The sequence below is a fragment of the Artibeus jamaicensis genome, unplaced genomic scaffold (assembly GCF_021234435.1).
Source record: "Artibeus jamaicensis isolate MK-2021 breed Jamaican fruit bat unplaced genomic scaffold, CSHL_Jam_final scaffold_1283, whole genome shotgun sequence".
Lineage (NCBI taxonomy): Eukaryota > Metazoa > Chordata > Mammalia > Chiroptera > Phyllostomidae > Artibeus > Artibeus jamaicensis.
Window position 1 is genome coordinate 14933046 of NW_026522028.1, and position 19560 is coordinate 14952605.

A 19560-nucleotide genomic window follows, 5' to 3' on the forward strand; every position below is an offset into this window, starting at 1 on the left:
AATAGCTTCCTTGTTCCTCCTCAAGTGTGACAGGCAAAACTGCCACCCTCTGGTCCTGGCAAAAGGAGCCCACTGCCCCAAGTCCCATGACTTCGAGGATCTTACTGTATCTCTAACCCTCAACCACACCCTTCCCTACAGGGCAGGTTCAGTGAGATCAAGGGACTGTGCCTATTCAGAGCCCTTGCCCCATCTAGACCACATCCTAGGTACTCAGGATCCATGAATATGCTGCCCAAATGGCCAAGAGCTGGCTTTCAGGGCCAGCCTGGTCCCCTTTCCTGGATCATCTTCCCAAGAATAGACTGTGTCATAAGTGTGCACATCCCTAGTGCCAGAGAACAATCAGAGGGCAGCTGATAGGGGACTGTATGGACAGAGCTTGGACATGCAGGCAGTGCTGTCCACTCATTTTGTGAAAGACCCCTCATAGTGATGGGAGAATCCTGGGGTTGAAAGAGAAAGGGGGCGCACCTCTGGTGCAGATCCCTGAGGAGTCCAAGAATTTTAAATCTAAACCTGACCTTCCAAGCCAACATTGAGGTATATTAGTCAAGCTTGGATGACAGGTTATGTCTTATAACTTTTAACATCTACACATAAACTTCATGGTCCTCCATTTGTACTCTTGCTCTGGGCTTCACAAATTTTAGGGACAGGCCTGCTGAGCACATTCCCCTCCCTAGACCTTTGCACTTTGTGTTCTGATGCCTAGAACATCCTTCCCCCAGACATCTTGGCTTCCCCCTTGGCTTCCCCCTTCATTTCCTTCATATTCCCCCTTCCATCTTCCCTCTTCACTTTTCTAATCATCATGTTTAAAATAGCTCCCCAGCCCTCATGCCACTATGTCCTTGCTATAATTTATTTTTCTCATTACAATTTGATATTTTATTTCTTAAGTGTCCAACTCCTCCATTAGAGTATAAGTTTCAAACTATCAAAATTTTTTCTGCCTTATTCCCTACTGTATTCCCAGCCCCTAAAATAGTGCCTGGTATACAGGCAGGGCTTGGCAAGGTATTTGTCAAATTAGTACATAAATGAATCCATGAATGGATTTCAGTTCCCATGCCTTGTTCTCTATTCTGGTTCAAATGTTTTACAACATTAGAAACAAGACAAAACAAAAATTTTTTATTAGACCAATCCACTTACATTTCAGATTTTATTTTTGTTTTAATAAACCAACTGAATACAAACCTCCTATCATCAAATGTCCTTGCTTTATTTTTACCATTATGTCTGTTCTTATTACAGAGACCTCTGGCCCCTTAACATCTCCTGCTTTGTCTTCTATCAGCCTTCCTCTGTCTCCATGTCCTTCCCTCTATCGAGAACTCATCACACATTATTTCAACCGTTCTTTTGCCAATATCCTCAAGTACCTTGCCCTTTTGCCTCACAAAAGCCTAACTTTGGATCAAACAAAGGAACTTTTCTATTTCTACACTTTAGCTACATCAAAAGGTGATGAATTAACAGAAGTAGCGAATGATCTAAAAATATAATCCTTTATTTCCTGGCCAAAACCATTGCCTACCAACTATTGCACATTCTTTACATGGCTAAAATTAAATATGCAAGTCTTCCATGGCATTTAATTAGCAATTTGGCAGAAGGCAAATGCTGCTCTACTTTCATTCATAAATTTTAGCTTAATTACATTGCATACCCCTTTCCAATCCAAAATCATTTGTTCAAGTCTCTGGTTAAAAAAATCTAAGGTAAATGTTACATCGCTCTCGAAAACCTTGAAGCTCACACAATCAACACATGTTCCCTCTTTTACTTTTTCCCAAGCTGGCATGACATAACTTCCTTAGTCCTATTTTGTAATCTCTTTACAGAAATTCCAGATCTCTTTTCAAAAGGGAATTAACTAATAAAGCAGAATATAATGTACATATACTACGATTGCTACTATGTTTAAAAATACACATGTGTATGGGCAAAGAATAGAAATGATAGCAGTATTAGGAATATTCTTTATTTTTCTTAACACTCTTAGATTTTATAATATTGTTTTTACAATAAAAATGATGACAGGGTAGGAAGTAGGGAGAGAAAGTTAATTTTACTGCACAAAAGATATGATATCATTGCAATATTCAAATTCATTTTGAATTTCAAATCAGCATTTGGCACCTAGAAGTGGCCATTTCTCTAACCCTTAACAAATGTCCTAAATAAATCAAAATAGTCACAGTAGGACAATTATAATCCTGCAGTTTTAATGTCACATGCATCCTACTTATTACAAATGCCTTAGCAGCCTTTTTTTTTTTAACCCCAGAATACAGAGAATTTAAGCTATTTTGCATGATCCCAAAATCTGGATCGAATTGCAAGAGAAAATCACTATAACCCTTCATGAAAAGACAACTATATTTTAAAGATTATAAATAATAGATGTGTTACCAAAATTACCTCATAATATATACATATTGCTTTTCCGAGGACAAAAAGTATCAAAACACAGAGCCCAGAGACTCAATTATCACAGGGGAAACATGTCTTTTAAAATGGAGTCTCTAAACTTAGAAAAATTAAGAAAGAGCCCTACTATTCCCTTTAGGTCTAGGTCTGCAAAAAAAAAAAAAAAACCCTCAGTGTTTCAGTAAACAAATGAGGTGAATAATCCATTTATGATAGCACTAACTTTATGAGGTGTCTTTCTAATCAAGACAAAAGTAAACCCTAGACATAAATGCATCTTTCTAGTGGTTTCTCCACAAATAACATTGTAAATAAATAATTATGTTCATTTCCTTAGAAATACCTTAATTATCCCACATCCCACAGTCTTGCATAGAAATGTGAGTAAAAACAACCAAATTAAATAGAAAACATTCTAGCATCCCAGTAGACTCACTTTGCATACATCTTTCTTAGCAATTCTATCATTGTCATTTAAATGTTTTTTTCAAACATACCTTGCTTGTTTATCTTAAGGAATCCTTTGAGGGACGAGAAGACTAAATTGGTACAGATTTTTATCATTGCACTTTTTTTGCCATTGTGCCTTTTAATAAAGAATAATGGTAAACTATAAAGATTTTCAAAAAATTTTTATTGCTGTTCAATTACAGTTGTCCCTATTTATCTCCCATTATTCTCCACCGCCCTGCCCACCTTCAATCCTCACCCCTCTTGTCTTTGTCCATGGGTCCTTTATACATGTTCCTTGACTTGTCCCTACCCCTTCTTTCCCTCTTATCTCCTCCCCCTCCCTTCTGGTCACTCTCAGTTTGTTCTTTATTTCCGTGTCTCTGGTTGTATTTTGCTTGCTTGTTTATTTTGTTGATTAGGTTCCACTTATATGTGAGATCATTTGGTATTTGTCTTTCACTGACTAGCTTATTTCACTTAGCATAATAAAGATCAATAGTAACATGCCTCTACCAGCACTTAATTTACTCCAAGAGCAAGTTGTTTATTGTTTCATTTATTTTTATATTCCTTTATTTGCTACTAAAATTTGTTTAGAGATGTAATAAAAGATTGAAATAAAAATTAAGTGCACAGATCATACAGGAACATTTGCCCAAGCAGCAGCAACAATGTGCCTCCTCTTTAGCATGCTGCTGCAATCATTTCTTAGGTGGCCAGCTTACCCTCTCTGTAAAGCACTATTATTAACTAATAAAGCATAAGCAGGGTGAAGGGTGATGGAAGAATTTACACTTACCACTTTGTACTCTTTGAGCTCAAGACAAGGGACACCTCTGCTATTAAATGTGTGTTATTAAGCAACTGTAAAGAGTCCTCATTATTAAATAACAGCCAAAGAAAAAAGAATCATTTCTAACAGCTCAGAAATCTACTATCATATTTTTATGTACATATCTTTCAAGTTAAAGGTAAATAGCACTCAAGAAATCATGATGGTGATTCCTCGACTACCTGTGGTGTGTCCTTAGGGCACTAGGCTTCAGTGTGTGCTGGTGTGTTGCTTTTGGCTTCTTGCTACTTTTAGATTTCCATTTGTGGTGGTAATAAAAGGAGAATAATCTAAAGTATTTTTTATCAGGATTCACTTAAATTATTGAAAATAATATGTGGAACCTCACAGACAAGTTAGGGAAAAGTTTAAGGGCCACTGGTTTAACAGTTTCAAGTGCAATATGATTGAGTCTCTTAAGCCAGCATTTCTTAATTTATCAGCAAAATTCCCTTAAAGGCATAGGGATATAAACAATTAAAACTCTACCATCACCCCACCCACTGTAGTCCAGGGGCTTGGTTCAGGTCAAACTCAGTGTCTTATGGGAAGGTTACTCCAGAAGCAGACCGAGAGATGAGGATTTGAGTAGTTTATTCAGGAGGTGATCTCAAGAAGAAGCCTGGGTGTGTGTGGAAAGTGAACCAGGAACAGAAGGAAGTCAATCCAGGGTGCATTAATCAGCACATTGCCTCTGTAGGCATGGGGCCCAATCTTACTGGGAAACTCTGGGAGACAGTGTAGAACATAAATCAAAGTTTTCTTTCCCCTCCCCACTCTATTACCCTTGTCCACCAAGGTCAAGGAAACTGGGATATTTAAATTACAACTTCCAATCATCATTTTCTAAGGTGGCAAACACAAGGCCCAGGGGCTAAATCCAGCCATCTACCTTATTTCATCCAGCTTGGTGCCTTGTTTCTACCCAGCAGCAGTGCCAAGCTCTTGCTTAACTGTTAAGGAGTAGTTACATGTATACAGTCCTAAAGTTACATTCGGCCCTTTGAAAGCAACTGAGAGGCTGATGAGGCCTCTGGTGAAAATGGATTTGACACCCCTGATAAGGGATGTTCCCAGGATTAACTGCCTGCTGCTGCTCTAATCAAGAAAAGCCCTCAGGTGGAAAGTTGCAGGTGTTTGCAGTAAGACACATATACGCTTCTACAGGAATGGTGAGTGTTAAGGGGACATAGATAGTACCCAAACAGTGCGCACTCTGCAAGTATGAAATTTCTCTCAAGCTTCATAGTTCATTATAAAAATTCACACTAATTTTGCATTTAATTCCATTATAATCTCCAAAGTAAAGTGGTGCTCTAGGAATATGAACCATATTTATCCTATGCCTTCAGTACCATGTGCCTGACATGCCTTTTAGAACCTAGGGTTACCCCCCCCCCCCAGTTTTGAGGAAATCAAGAGCAAAGGTAAATCAGCTTCTGGCTACACCCATTGGGGAATTGAGGAGGAGCAAGCAATCTTCACAGGAACTTCTCTGTACAGGCTTCACTAGGGAGTACACTGAGTCAATGCCTCCTCCCACTTCAATTTTCCATTTCCCGTGAAACTTTCTACTTCTTCATGGAGCCCCATAGTGTCTCAGCTTTGGCTAGCCTCCCTCTCCTAGAATTTGAGAACTTTTCTTCTTTTTTTTTTTTAAATTTTTTTATTGATTATGCTGTTACAGTTGTTCTATTCCCCCCCTTCATTCCCCTCCACCCTACCCCCATCCCCACCATTACCCCCCTTTAGTTTATGTCCATGTGTCTCAAGTTCTTTAGATTCTATATTTCCCATGCTATTCTTGCCCCCCATCTATTTTCTATCTACTGTCTATGCTACTTATTTTCTGTTCTTCTCAGATAGCTAATCTAGCCCATCCTTTGGTAGTTCTTCTGCCTCAGTTCAGGCACTAGAGTATGCATCAGCCTTGGCCCCAGACTCCAGTTCTGGAAACTGTCTCATTTCCAAGACTCTGTCCACCATGTGCCCCTGCTCTAATATCCAAATTCTTTCTGAATTCCTCCTTCAGGAACTGGCTTCATCCTCTAATCCCTTGTAGCACTTGGGCTTCATCCTGTGCCCATCAGGACCTTGTTATGGGTTGAATTGTGCCCCCCTCCCACTAAAAAAGAAATTCATGTTGAAATCTTGACCCTCATCAGAATGTGGCCTTATTTGAAACATAGATCTTTACAGAGATAATCAAATTAAAATGAGTTCACTAGGACAGGCCCTAATTCAGGATGACTGGTGTCCCTATGAAAAGGGAAACTTTGGACACAAAGACATGCATAGAAGGAAGACAATGTGAAGAGACAAAGAGATGACAGCCTTGGAGACAGGCCTGGAACAGATCTTTCCACCACAGCTTTCTGGAGGAACCCTGCAGACACCTTGATTTTGGACTTTTAGCACTGTGAGACAGTAACTTTCTGTTGTTTGAACCACCCATTCCGTGGTGCTTTCTTATGGCAGCTCTAGCAAACTTATACAATCCTGTTACAAAACTGCAGCAGGAGGCCCTGCTACCAGCTTACCCTAGCTGCCTGTCTACCTTGATTCACCCTTTTCTCCCCTCCACAGATTTCCTCTAAATATACTTAAACCCATTCATTAGAACTCTCAGGAATCTGACCCTAGAATCCTAGTGCTTGCTGCTTCCCTGGAATACATATTTTTACTACCCTCTTTGGATACTGTACTTTATCTGGCAAACTCGATCTTCTCTCTTCCCAACACTCACTGCTCTGCCCCTAGCAGGAAGGCCAAATCTCAAGTTTTAACTTGTCTTAATCTCTCCCCATACAACATTTACTAGTGACCCATGCCGCATTGCATCATAGAATATGATCTTCCATACAACATTTACTATCATGGAATATTGGCTTTCTAGGCTCCTAGGTATTATTGCCTACTCCCGGGGTTTAATATCTCTAAAATAAAGTTACTCGTACTCATATCTTGACAAATTATATGTTGCTTCCACCTCTCCCCTGTTTGGGAGACCCTCTCCTTTTATTTTTGTTAATATGAGTTAATCAAATAGACTTTCTAAAATTAAGAGACACTATTGGTAGCAAATATCATTACCTAAAAGTTTCTATAGATATCAATGACCATTTATCCAGCATGAGAGAGAAAATACATTTATTAAAATGTTCTAAGAATATATCATTTGTTACATAAGAAGTAAAGAAAAAACTAAACTGTGGCTTCAATTGCCACTTTCTTAGCATACCACAGTAATGTTACTACTATTTTTATACCTGATCATGTAATTTTGGTGTAGCTTTGGGATATTCACTTTCTTTGCTAAATAGGAAAGGGTACAATAGGCCATAGTGTACCACAGATCCATCTTTGTATGTTTTCCATTCCTTTTACATTTTCCCCAGTATTGTTCTGAGATTTTCATGTGATACTACAAAAAGTAAGATGTAGATTATTTAGTGTTTTTCAGCTATTATACAATAGACTAAAACCAAATTATCCCCCACTTTTTATTGCCTATTCCTAGAGTACTTCATTGTACCCACTGATGCTATTCCCTAAGGATAAAATGTTGTGAATTTGGTGTTCATTAAACAGGGAGGTTTATTGTCTCTTAGTAGCTTGCAGAATTCTATGGTGAAGTAGCCTGAGAGGAAAATTAGAAGTTGCTTGAAATCATAATTTGAATTAGACTCTTGTTTGAAATGTTCTGAACTATTTTTCTAACTCAGCTTTAAGTCATTCTTAAATTTTCTGATTGGGTGAAATAATAGCGTCATACAATATAGAACCAAATAAAAGCTGAGATCATTAATCTGAACCTCTTCTGACACAGGAAATGAGAACAAGCTCAGAGAAAGAAAATGGGTTACCCAAATTGCAAGAATTAAGTAGTATCAGGGCTCCAGAACCCAGGTATTCTATCCCGAACAATAGATCTCTGCTCTGCAAATAGAGTACATATATCTGAACATAACCAACTTTAACAAAACTATTATATTAGTGGATTTATCTTCTAAGCATCATCCCCTGTGACCTGAGCTTTTCCTCTCTTGAGAAAACTTAAATTTTCCTTTACCTAATCTCATTCCCAGCTCCTGTCTCAGGATTTCTAGTCCAGAGTCTTAAATTTGAAAGCTTTTCTTCTGTGTTTGGGGTAGCATCTAATTTAGTCAAGTCACATGATAGTGTCAGATGGCTTTATGTTAAGCTTTCAAATATGGATTCCCCACAGCATAAGTCCAAGTTCATATGATAATCAAAGCCATGGGTTGAATATTATCATTCATCTTTACAAACCATCTAATTATCTGAAGAAATTGTTTATGGAAAAAGAGTGATGAAATCTTTACCCATTCAGATCCACTCTCCATCTTTCTCTACCCAGTTATGTGCTCCTGGAGGCTGACCTGTATGGGCTGCATCACTGAGCTCCTTTGTCTTCTGGCTTCCAATTGGGTTTGAAGAATGGGCAGCATCAGAGGGCAGGAAAGACAGGAATTTGGGGTATTGACTCCCTCAGCTCTGTCTCCACAGAATCTTTACAGGTTGGCAGCATCCCTCTGCTAAAGACCACAGCTACTTTCAGACAACCCAGACCATATATGTGGGTCCCAATAGCCACTCCCCATCCTTGCTCCTCCAGGCCTAGAAGTGGTAACAGCTTCTCAATAATACTACTTCCAGGGTAATGCGTTATTCCTTTCTGATTTCCATAACTCCTGTGGATGCTTTTGTAAATAGCTCATCTATCAAACCCTCTTCAGTTACCCAGTTTGAATGTAGCATCTGTGTCCTGGCAAGACCCTGACAGTCAAATAGGACATTAAATAATTTGACTAAGTAATTTAAATATTCTTATATTATCACAAATGTGTATATTAAAAAGCAAATGCAAAATATAAACTTACTGTTCTCTGCTAAAGTATATCTCTGTGGAATGTTTCAGGGTGTGCTGACAAATGTAATCCTCTTTCTTTAAGGAAAATTTATGATAACCAGAAGGCAATTAGAACTTCTGCATTACCACTTCTTTTCTGGTATTTGGCTTCTAGTAAAAGAGGAAGAGGAAAGGAGAAAAATGAAAAGAATTTCATGCAAGAATTCACCTTACAAAAAATGTTTTCAAATTATGCCCTGAGCTCAGAATACTTACTCTCCTTTTCTAAAAAATAATCTGGTATTCACATTTAAAATGTTTTCCTTTTTACATTTCTATCCACAAATATAATTTTATTAAAAGGCATATATGTGATCATATCATAAGCATTTATTTGGATTTTTAATTTTTTTTCTTCCTTTCCTGTTCAGCTTCCTTTCCCTTTCCCCATCTCTTGCCCCATCTCCATCATTTATCCCCTTTCCAAATAATCCATGATAGCAACTTAGTCTCTACTCAATACATGTTTTTTCCAACATTGTATTTTATACACACACACAAACACCTGCACATATACATTTAAGGAGTTGTTTTGATCATCGTTTAAAAAAAGGGGATTATATTATACATTATTTTCTGTATCTTGCTTTCTCATTCAAAAACACCATTTGGAAATATCCACATTAACTGGAATACATCTCATGCATTTTTTTAACTGATTGTACAATATTCCACTGAATGGCTATACTATAATTTATTCAAGCATTACCTACTATTGGACATTTACTTTGATAACCATCTTCTGCCACTAGAAGTAATGTGTCTGTGTGTACATGTATGTTCACAATTGTTCTTTATTTCTAAGAGCTGGATACCCTGAAAAGGATGACTAGGTCAAGTGGCATGGATATTTTTAGTTTTAATACATGTTGCCAGATTGTTTTGCAAAAAGCTATAGTAGGTCAAATTTCATCCAGCAATGAATGAGAGTTCTCTTTTCCCTACATTCAATCAATAATAAGAATTATAAATCCTCCTAAATTTTGTACCTGTTTCTTGAGCAATGTCTTATTCTTTTCTTAATTTGCCTTTCCCTTTGCTAATAGCATCTTTTCAAGTGCTGTTGACTATTCAGATTTGCATTTTGGCTATTTTTTATTGGCAGAGAGATTTTATGCATAAAATAGAAATTTGGGGACATATAGGCAACTGTAAATTTTGGATACTTATCTTCAAATTGCCTATTATACAAAGAATATTGTTGAAATATGCATAATGTAAGCTGTTCTTCATTTTTAAATGTTTCTCTGTTGCTGAATAAAAGCATATGCTCCTCTGAGAACGTAGGTCAATAAATTATTTCTAAGAGTGAGTTTTGAAATAATTGCCTCTTTAAATTTGTTGCCCATTTTTACATTGAGTTAAAAAGTTCTTTTTATAAAATATATTATGTATGTCTGCTGTTGCTAATGTTTTCCTAAATATATATTTTTCCATTAAAGTTATGGACATTTTAATAAATTTATAAAGTCAACTATACCTGAGCCCAATTTTACTTAAAAAGGTCTAACCCACCCTACCTACTACATGTAGTTTTCTAGATTATCTAACAGAATGTTTATTATTTATTTTCAACATTTAAGAGTCTAACCCATCTGAAATTTATTTGTGTGTATAATATATAAGGTCCAATTTTATTTTGTTACAGATGCCCAAGCCAATTAAGCCTATCTCATGTATTTTCTTTTTTTGATTTTACAGAATTTTGGTTTTTATTTTATTGAGATCATATGGTATTTGTCTTTCACTGTGTTGCTTATTTCACTTAGCATAATGCTCTCCAGACCCATCCATGCTGTCACAAAGGGTAGAAGCTCCTTCTTTCTTTCTGCTGCATAGTATTCCATTGTGTAAATGTACCATAGTTTTTTGATCCACTCATTTACTGATGGGCAATTAGGCTGTCTCTAGCACTTGGCTATTGTAAATAACACTGATATGAACATTGGGGTGCATAGGTTCTTTTGAATTGGTGTTTCAGAGTTCTTAGGGTATAATCCCAGCAGTGGAACCACTGGATTGAAAGGCAGTTCTATCTTTAGTTTTCTGAGGAAATTCCAAACTGTTTTTCACAGTGGCTACACCAGTCCACATTCCCACCAATGGTGTTCTAGGGTTCTCTTTCTCTACAACCTCTCCAGCACTTGTTGTTTGTTGATTTATTTATGATCATTATTCTCAATGGTGTGACATGTTATCTCATTATGGTTTTAATTTGAATCTCTCTGATGGCTAGTGATGCTGAGCATTTTTTCATGTGTCTATGAACCCACTGTATGTCCTCCTTGGAGAAGTGTCTATTCCTTTGCCCATTTTTAAAAATTTATCCCATGTATTAAATAGTCCACCCTTCTTACTTACCTGCCAGGGGAGATACCATGATCACGAAAGTGATTTTCCCAGGGTGAGGCTTATCCATTGCACTCTGGATGTGCTGACCCCTGTAATTTCCACCAATGTGGGGAACTAGACTGCATTTTCTATTCTCTCCCAGAATTACTTGTCATTTCTAAAGTCTTATATATGTTGGAATCTTTTTCTGGACTCTCTATATTTTTCCATTACACCATTTGTTTACTCTTATTCAATTTCTCTATTAATTGGGCCTTATAATATTTTCCCTCATCTGGCAAAATGTTGCCCCTTCTATTCTGATATTTTCTTTAAAAATACCTTGAAAAAACAAAAAAAAAAAAAGAAAAAAAACCCACCTTGACTCTTCTCAGACATTTACTCTTCCACCTAAGAAATAAAGGATATTTTGCCCTGACTGGTGTGGCTCAGTGGGTGTGGTGTTGTCCAGCAAAGCAAAAGGTCGCCAGTTTCATTCCAGGTCAGGGCGCTTGCCTAGTTTTCGGGCAAGGTCCCTGGCTGGGGTGTGTAAGAGGCAGTCGATGGTTGTTTCTCTCTTTCTCTTTCTCCTTCCCTTCCTTTCTCTCTAAAAATGAAAATAAAATAAAAATATTTTTAAAAATACAAGAAATAAAGGATATTTTATTCAGTTTTTTAAAAAGCATACAAAAATTCACCTATTGGCATTCTAACTAGAAATAATTGAATTAATATATTAATTTAAAGAAAATCAAGTTTTTTATATTATCTCCTCCAAGATTAGAAGTGTCTTTTCATTTAGTCAGATCTTGTTTTATGACCCTCAGTTCACATTTATAAGCCTTGTAAATTATAGTAGTTCTGAATTTTTCTTATTAGCTTTCTCTTATGAATGTTCTGTGTTTTTCTAATAATATAAATAGAATAGATTTTTTTCAATTTCCTTTTCCAAGTACTTATTGCTAGAAAACAGAAAAGTGATTGATTTTTAAAATACATATCTTATTTTCATGAGTGAATTGAAGGAGTACTTTATGTAGAGAGCTGGGATAATAGCCCTCCGAGTAGAAGGAAAAGAGCGCAGACATACTTAATGAGGAGGGGACATGCTTAATGAGGCAATAAATAACAAACAGATCAGGATGGCTGTAAGCAATGAGCAATGGGAATAGTAGAATAAGATAACACAGTCAGAGAAGTAGCATTGGGCAAGATTACATAGTATCTAATGAGCTGCATAGGGTTATCTATTGTACATAAAAATTACCTCAAAATTAGCAACTTAGAATAATAATAAACATTTTTTTACCTCATAGTCTCTGTGGGTCAAAGATTTGTCAGTCATTTAGCTGGGAGCTTTGGGGTCCTGGTCTCTCTTGAGGTTGTAGTCATCTGAAGGTTTGACTGGGACTAGAGGATCCACTTCTAAGATGGTTTACTTACAAGAATACCAGTTCATTTCCTACTTGATACCTGAAGTAAAACACTGAAGTATGTGCATAGTCACCTGTCTCTGACTATTTTCCTTGGCTCCTATGCTAATTTTGAAAGACATGTTTTGAATATGAACCCATCTAAATGTCAGACCCTAGCTACAATGTCATAACCATGTACAGTTCTAAAGCCTGTAACTATTCTCTTTTGAAAACACATAGCATTTATGAGAGGACAGTGAAAAAAAGCCATGAATATTTTAAAGCAGGAAATATGAGGGGCCTCCAGATTTTTGACAAAATCTCTTTGATGAAATACTGCATGTAATTTCTACTCTATTGCAAACATAATAAAAGGCAGTATCTCTCACCATGGAGACTCTGTAACATCTACCAGTTTATAAAAGGGAGGCCTCATGTTTTATTAAATGGGAGTAGACTTGGTTGGAAAAAATTACTCCATCCTTAAAGAGCTTAGTCTCTCCTTTCAGAATGAGGTTATGTGTTCGGTCTTAGTGATGACCCTACAATTTACATAAGTTGTTATTCTATTTTTTCTTTTTGTTTTATGAAATTTATTCTTATAGAAAGTAGAGCTGCTCTCAGCAGTCACCTTTCTGTGTACCTTCCCTTGGTCAAACCTGCCAGACTTGGAGAGTAATACATAGCTCCAGACCCAAGAAATAAAAGCAAATATCAGAAACTGCATGAATAGTGAATCAGTCAAAAGTCAGAGAGAAGGCAATGTCTCTGATGCAAATTAAAAATTCCAGAAAATATCCAGGGCCCATCCAGCAGAACAGAGGCCAAGAAAAAAAAAATGTATCAGTGCAATGAGGATATCTAGATCTTTTCCACTGACTGCAACTCTGTTTTTGAGAAGCGTAGTTCATTAGGATCTATCAAAGCCCAGATACTACATCTCTTATAATTATCCAATTTCTTCTATGTGTAATTCCACCCTCATGCACTTGACCTTCTGATAAGTTGTTTCTAGGTTCACCAGAAAGGGAGTACCTTGGAGAGAAGACTCTGTGGCTCAAGTCACTAGAAATGCCTACATCCCTACATAAATTAATAAAATTTTCATTTGGTTCACAAACCAGACTCCTATAAATTTTATTTTATGGTTTGCTGGAACCTTACTGCTTCCTAGAGCAGGAGGAAATGAAGTAGCATGCTATTACTTCTTTTCTCTCTCATTTTATATTCAAAAGGAAAATCAATACATGAATGTTAAAAGCACTCCAAAAAACTTTTTAAGTTTTTTTGATAAATATGGATGGAGAAGTTTGAAATAGGAAAAAGTATGAATTGTAAGACATTGCTAATGAAACAAAGTTTTAAATTAAACATATATAATAACCTAACATGCTAACAAACTTTTATAAATGTGAGATGTTTCAAATTTACTTTATTTAGTAGATAATTTATGTCTAATTAGCCAGAACCATTTCATCACAATCAATTACACAAATACAGAGTCCTTCGCCCCTGATAAATCCCCTCTATCTGTGTGTTGTAGGTAGTCCTCTCTCATCTGCAAATGAATAAAACTCAAACTAAACTTGTTTAAACAGAAACAGAAAGTTAGGATAAAAATTTCATACAGAATCCAAAGTCAGAAATGTGACTAGCTGAGCCTTAGACACCTGTAGAATAAGAGACATACTTGGTAAATTCTATCATACTTCTCTCTGCTTAGCTTTATCCTTGTTCCTTGCTGCAAGCTGACTGTCTTCATGTGATGGAAAATATGACTAGCAATGAGTTCAGAGCCTTACATCTTACTTTTTCAAATATCCAAAGGCAGACTTGTCCTTTTTCTCATTTCCTGTTCTAAAATGTTGGTCTTAGACTCTGATTAGTAATTTGACTTGAGTCAGGTAATCATTTACTGACCAATCAAATGCAGCCATGAGTGAGCTCATATTGTACTGGTATTGAGGATCCTATGATAACCAAGTAGATGTAAAGGCAGTTTCCAGAAGAAAGGAGCGAAGGTGATATTATATATATATATATATACACACATACCTATAGGTATGTATATATATATATATATATATATATATATATATATATATATATATATATAAAATCTCGAGTATAGGTATTTTGGAGGGATAGATCCATAAATTCATTCAAATTTTCTAGGGATCCTGACCGCAAAATATTTATGAACTATTGCCTTAGTACAACATATGTCCTTCAACATTCTCCCACACCAGGGAAGTAAACATATACTCCCTTCCATATTTCTATACTAGATTATTATTTAAACTTTCTTAAGGCTTATACAAAGTAAATAAAATAAACCCACAAATTCTAAATTATTAAAATCAAATTAGCAATTTTATCATGCCAGAGAAATACATTTCATAGTCAACCTCTTGACACTGTTTGACCGCTTTTCTAGTTATGTGTTATTATTCCATTTACTATAATGGGAAGCACTAATCAGGTTAGAGAAGAATCATTATTGTGTATGTGATCTTTGATTAAGGCCTAGCAATGGTAGTTCCAAGGTGTGTACTAGTAAGAAATGGAGCAAGAACTATTTTTGGATTGAGGACCAAAACTCAGCTAGAAAAGTCCTTGCCTCTGTCCTTGATTACTCTTAATATAGTTTACAGTTAAGGATTTTCCCCAATACCTGAGCTTTTTCTTAAGGTAATAACTTCTGGAAACTACATCAACTCTCATGACCTCCTTATTCAGCTTTTATTATGCAGTCCACAAAAAAATTATGTCTTATTGATAAACTTGGCATACACACTTGATAAAATAGGCAGTTTTCTGTACTAATCTAAAATCATGTCTAAAGAATATTCAAGTTAATGTAGATTACATTGTATATGACCACATTAATTGTGAAACATTATCTTATAATCCAGCTGTTTTAGCCCAATTCATTGTCCTCATAAACAGAGACAAAATTCTGAGATTTTTTTAAGCATATAGGTAAAGGGTTAGTAGATATAGAAGAAACACCTCCTTTTTCATGAAATATTGAAGTCAATTTGCAAAAATATTATTTATTTGTGACTGGTAATACCTGTGATATTATAACTAAAGTTAACGGGGAAAATAGGAATCAGGTTACAATCAATTTTGATAGATCTGTTATTAAATAGGCAATTGGAGTAGTAAAGAGATCTGACATGAACTGAATTTTAGACTGGGCTTTACCTCGATTCCAGTTTTGTGACCTGGTTATTTAACCTCTTTGGTTATCAGCTATCAAAGGAGAGTGGTGACCTCCCACTGAGCTATCTTCCTGCTCTTACATCCTAAAATCTTATCTCTATCAACTATATTACATTTGGCAGGAAATAATAAGGACACAAAATAACTGTGGTTAAAGCAAAGTATAAATTTATTTCTCTCTCACGCAAAAACTGAGAAGCAATCCAGGGCTCACATAGCAGCCCTGCTTCACAAAGTCCCCAAGAACAGAAGTCCCTTACAACCCTAAGGTGCGACCCTCATCCTTGTGATCTAAAATAGTGACTAATGCTCCAGTCATCATACTTGTGCTTTAGGCAGCAAGATGAAGAAAGGAAAAATAAGATAGTAGGCAAAAGGCACACACTGACCATCTTTTAAGGAAGATTCTTGGAAACTACCACACATCATTTCTGCTAATATTCCATTGGATACACTAAGTTGCAAGGGAAACTGGGAGATGCATTCTTCATTTTGGGTGGTCATGCTATCAACTACAGATGGGGAGTGTAGTTGTGGCGGCCACCTTGCAATATCAGTCACATACATCGTCTAAAAAAAATCAACATTTCTAAAAGAGTCACAGTAAATCTCATTCAATATTTAGAAATAGAGTTATCTATATCCATAGGATTTAAGACTTTTTCCATTTCAATTCACTTCAATAAACATTTCGTTGTTTCCCTTTGTCAGTCACTGTGCCAGGCTCTGGCATACAAAAATAAACAAGTCAGACTTAGTACCTGCTTTCATGGAGCTTACATTAGAAAGAGGAAGATCACAAATAAGTAGTTATAAGTGGGTCAATTGTTACATAAGCAAAAGAGGAGAGTGCTTCTATATTTGTGACAATTTATCCACCAATTTTCCTAGACTGTTTGCACAGGGGAAGAAGAATGTATCTGTTACCCATATTTGTCACAAAGACCAAAAAGGAGTTTTCTATACTAACCAGTTCCTCATTCCCCTATCCTCTTTCCTGCTCTTTCTAGCAATGTTGGGAAGTTGTCTGAGTTCAACAATTTTTCATGACACTCTGATAAATTACTGGTCAGTTTTTACCCTGAGAGTTCAGCATGTTAAAATCTGTGGTCATCTTAACATCTAAGAGTAAAGCAATAATAGTGCCAGAGATATGTAAGAATGGGTTTCCTTGATTTTATATTTGTGAAAGGAAGAAGCCTTGGGAAAGATCACATCAAGAACTTTACAACTGCCCTGGCTGGGTGGCTCAGTGGATAGAGCACTGGCCTGTGAACGAAAAGGGTCATGGTTCGATTCCCAGTCAGAGCACATGACTGGGTTGTGAGCCAGGTCCCCAGTAGGGGCTGCGCAAGAGGCAACCACACATTGATCTATCTCCCCCTCTCTTTCTCCCTCCCTTCCATTCTCTCTAAAAATAAATAAATAAAATCTTTAAAAAAGAATTTTATAACTGATTGGACATATGTGGGAGAATTATATTGTATTGAGAATTCTCTTTTGTTAAATAGTATTTAATCAGAATTTGGTATTTGTTTTTGCTTTCTTTTAATATAATTTTATTGAAACCTCATCAAATGCATATTTGCCATTAATCACACTGCAAAACAAGTTGTCTGTTATCTACTGCACTCATGTAATCTCACACATGTATACACATGTGCATAAACATTATAGAGAGGCTTGACAGAATTGCATACATAGTAATGTGTTAAACATTTATGTATGGAATGTAATTTTAAATAATTTTTAGAATTGATTTTAGAGAGAGGAAAGGGAGGGGGAGAGAGAGGGAGAGAAGCATCAATTGGTTGCCTCTCATATGCACCACTACTGGGACCAAACCTGCAATCAAGACATGTGCCCTGATGAAGAACCTGTGACCCTTCAGTTTACCAGCCAGTGCTCCACCAACTGAGCCACACTGGCCAGAGCTGGAGTATAGTTTTTAATAATGATGAAAGTTGACTACAATGTTCTTCATATCACTTTCCTTCAGGCAGGCTACTGACTTTCCTTTGGAAAAATTCTTCTTTCTTTCCCATTAAGTTGCTAAGAGGTCATGTGGGTGTACAAAGGGTTTAGCCACTGTACTGGGTTAAATAGTGTTGCCCCCAAATTCATCTTCTCTTGGACCCTCAAAATGTGACATTACTTGGGAATAGGGTCTTTGCAGATGCATTTAGTTAAGATGATGTGACACTGGATTAAGAAGATCCCTTAATTCATTAACTGGTGACCTTATAAGAAGGACATGTGAGGACACAGAGGCACACAGGAAGGAACACCATGTTAAAATAGAGGTATTATGGAGGGATTACTGGCAACCAGCAGAAGCTAGGAGAGAAGCAAGAAACATTCTCCTCCAGAACTTCCAGAAGAAATCAATTCTGCCAACAACTGATTCTGGACTTCTGGCCAACAGAACTATAAGAAAAAAATTCTTTTGTCTACATATGACAGCTGGGACTGTTGTGGTCATCTTGCAGCCGTAATACAACAAGCCTGAGGATAAAACCAATTATCTGAGAATGGCAGAGTGAAAAAAATGGAAAGAGCCTGGGTTTTTAATAATATTGTCAAGTCAATGAATTAATTAACCATGTGTTTTACTTTTAGTCCTCTTATTGTATAACATAATAAATTTCCTTATTCTTTAAGCTTATTTTAGTTGGGTCTTCAGTTCTTTGAAGTCAAAAACATCCTGATAGCCTACCTCTGGTATAAATACAAAAGGGTAATACTTTAGCTTCATTTTTTTTGTTGTTAACTAGACTATTGTGCATTACTCTAAAAGCTTAACTATTGGGATAAAAAGATGAATAGAATTGAAACTGCATGAGAAGGAAAAATTCTCTCATGCAAAGTAACTTGAAGAAAGAAAAGATTATTCATCTTCAGTCAAATGTTTTTGTGCAGATAACAATGACATCAGTGGTATTGAATTATTTAATACTTTGTTCCACAATGTCACTTATAAGCAATGTCTTCTGCAGTTCAAGATTAAGAACATCTTAACTTTACATCTCATTTACCTTGGTCACATAGTTTTCAATTATACATTTTCCATGTTGGCTATTCTTCAATTCCTCTTTTCAATATATTAAAACTCTACTTTGTTGAACCTGAGAGAAATACAACAGAATACATGCAAAATACAAAAGTATAAAAAACAGAAATAAGTAAGCAAACATCCCCAAATAAATAATCCACCGTCTAAAATATTGGTCTCACCATACCAAAAAGTCAATAAAGCAAGTAAAAAGAGCAAAAAAAAAAAATGACCAGCAAACCATGGCAAAAAAAAATGTGAATAGTTCTATTAGATGAAAAATATATTAAAAAGTATTTTTCTCTGAGGTGAAGGTGTTACGGCATTAATAAAATTGGTGAATGAGTTTAGATACTGAATAGAAGCTTGAAATAGTACCAGGAAGCCCTGGCTAGTGTAGCTCAGTGAATTGAGCATGGGCCTGCGAACCAAAGTATCGAGGTTCAATTCCCAGTCAGGGCACATGCCTGGGTTGCAGGCCAGTTCCCAGCAGGGGATGCAGGAGAGGCAACCATACATTGATATTTCTCTCCCTCTCTCCTTCCCTTCCCCTCTAAAAATAAATAAATAAAATCTTTAAAAAAAAAAAAGAAAGAAATAGTACCAGGAAAAGGCATAGTTAGCAGCAAGGACTGTAAGACTAGAAAGAATAAGTAAAACAGAGCCAAGAAGGAAGATGAGATTATAAGAAGAGTCTATTTGAGGTTCAGTTCTGAGATTTGTATGATTAAAGTGAATTTTTTTCCATTTCAGGAACTGGAATTATGTTGAAATGAATTTTGATAAAACCATTCAAACTTTATGAGTATGAGCCCATAATTGCTACCTATCCATTATATAGAACACCCATGGAATTCTGCTGGCTGAACTGGTCATG

The 19560-nt window shown here is 36.2% G+C and overlaps 1 non-coding gene across 1 annotated transcript; it reads left to right on the forward strand.

Annotated features, from left to right (window-relative positions):
* Nucleotides 1-11010: 11010 nt before the first annotated feature.
* LOC119058407 (U1 spliceosomal RNA) lies at nucleotides 11011-11171 on the forward strand. The gene has a single exon (XR_005084250.2). It is a non-coding gene; the product is annotated as a U1 spliceosomal RNA (small nuclear RNA).
* The last annotated feature ends 8389 nt before the right edge of the window (nucleotides 11172-19560 follow it).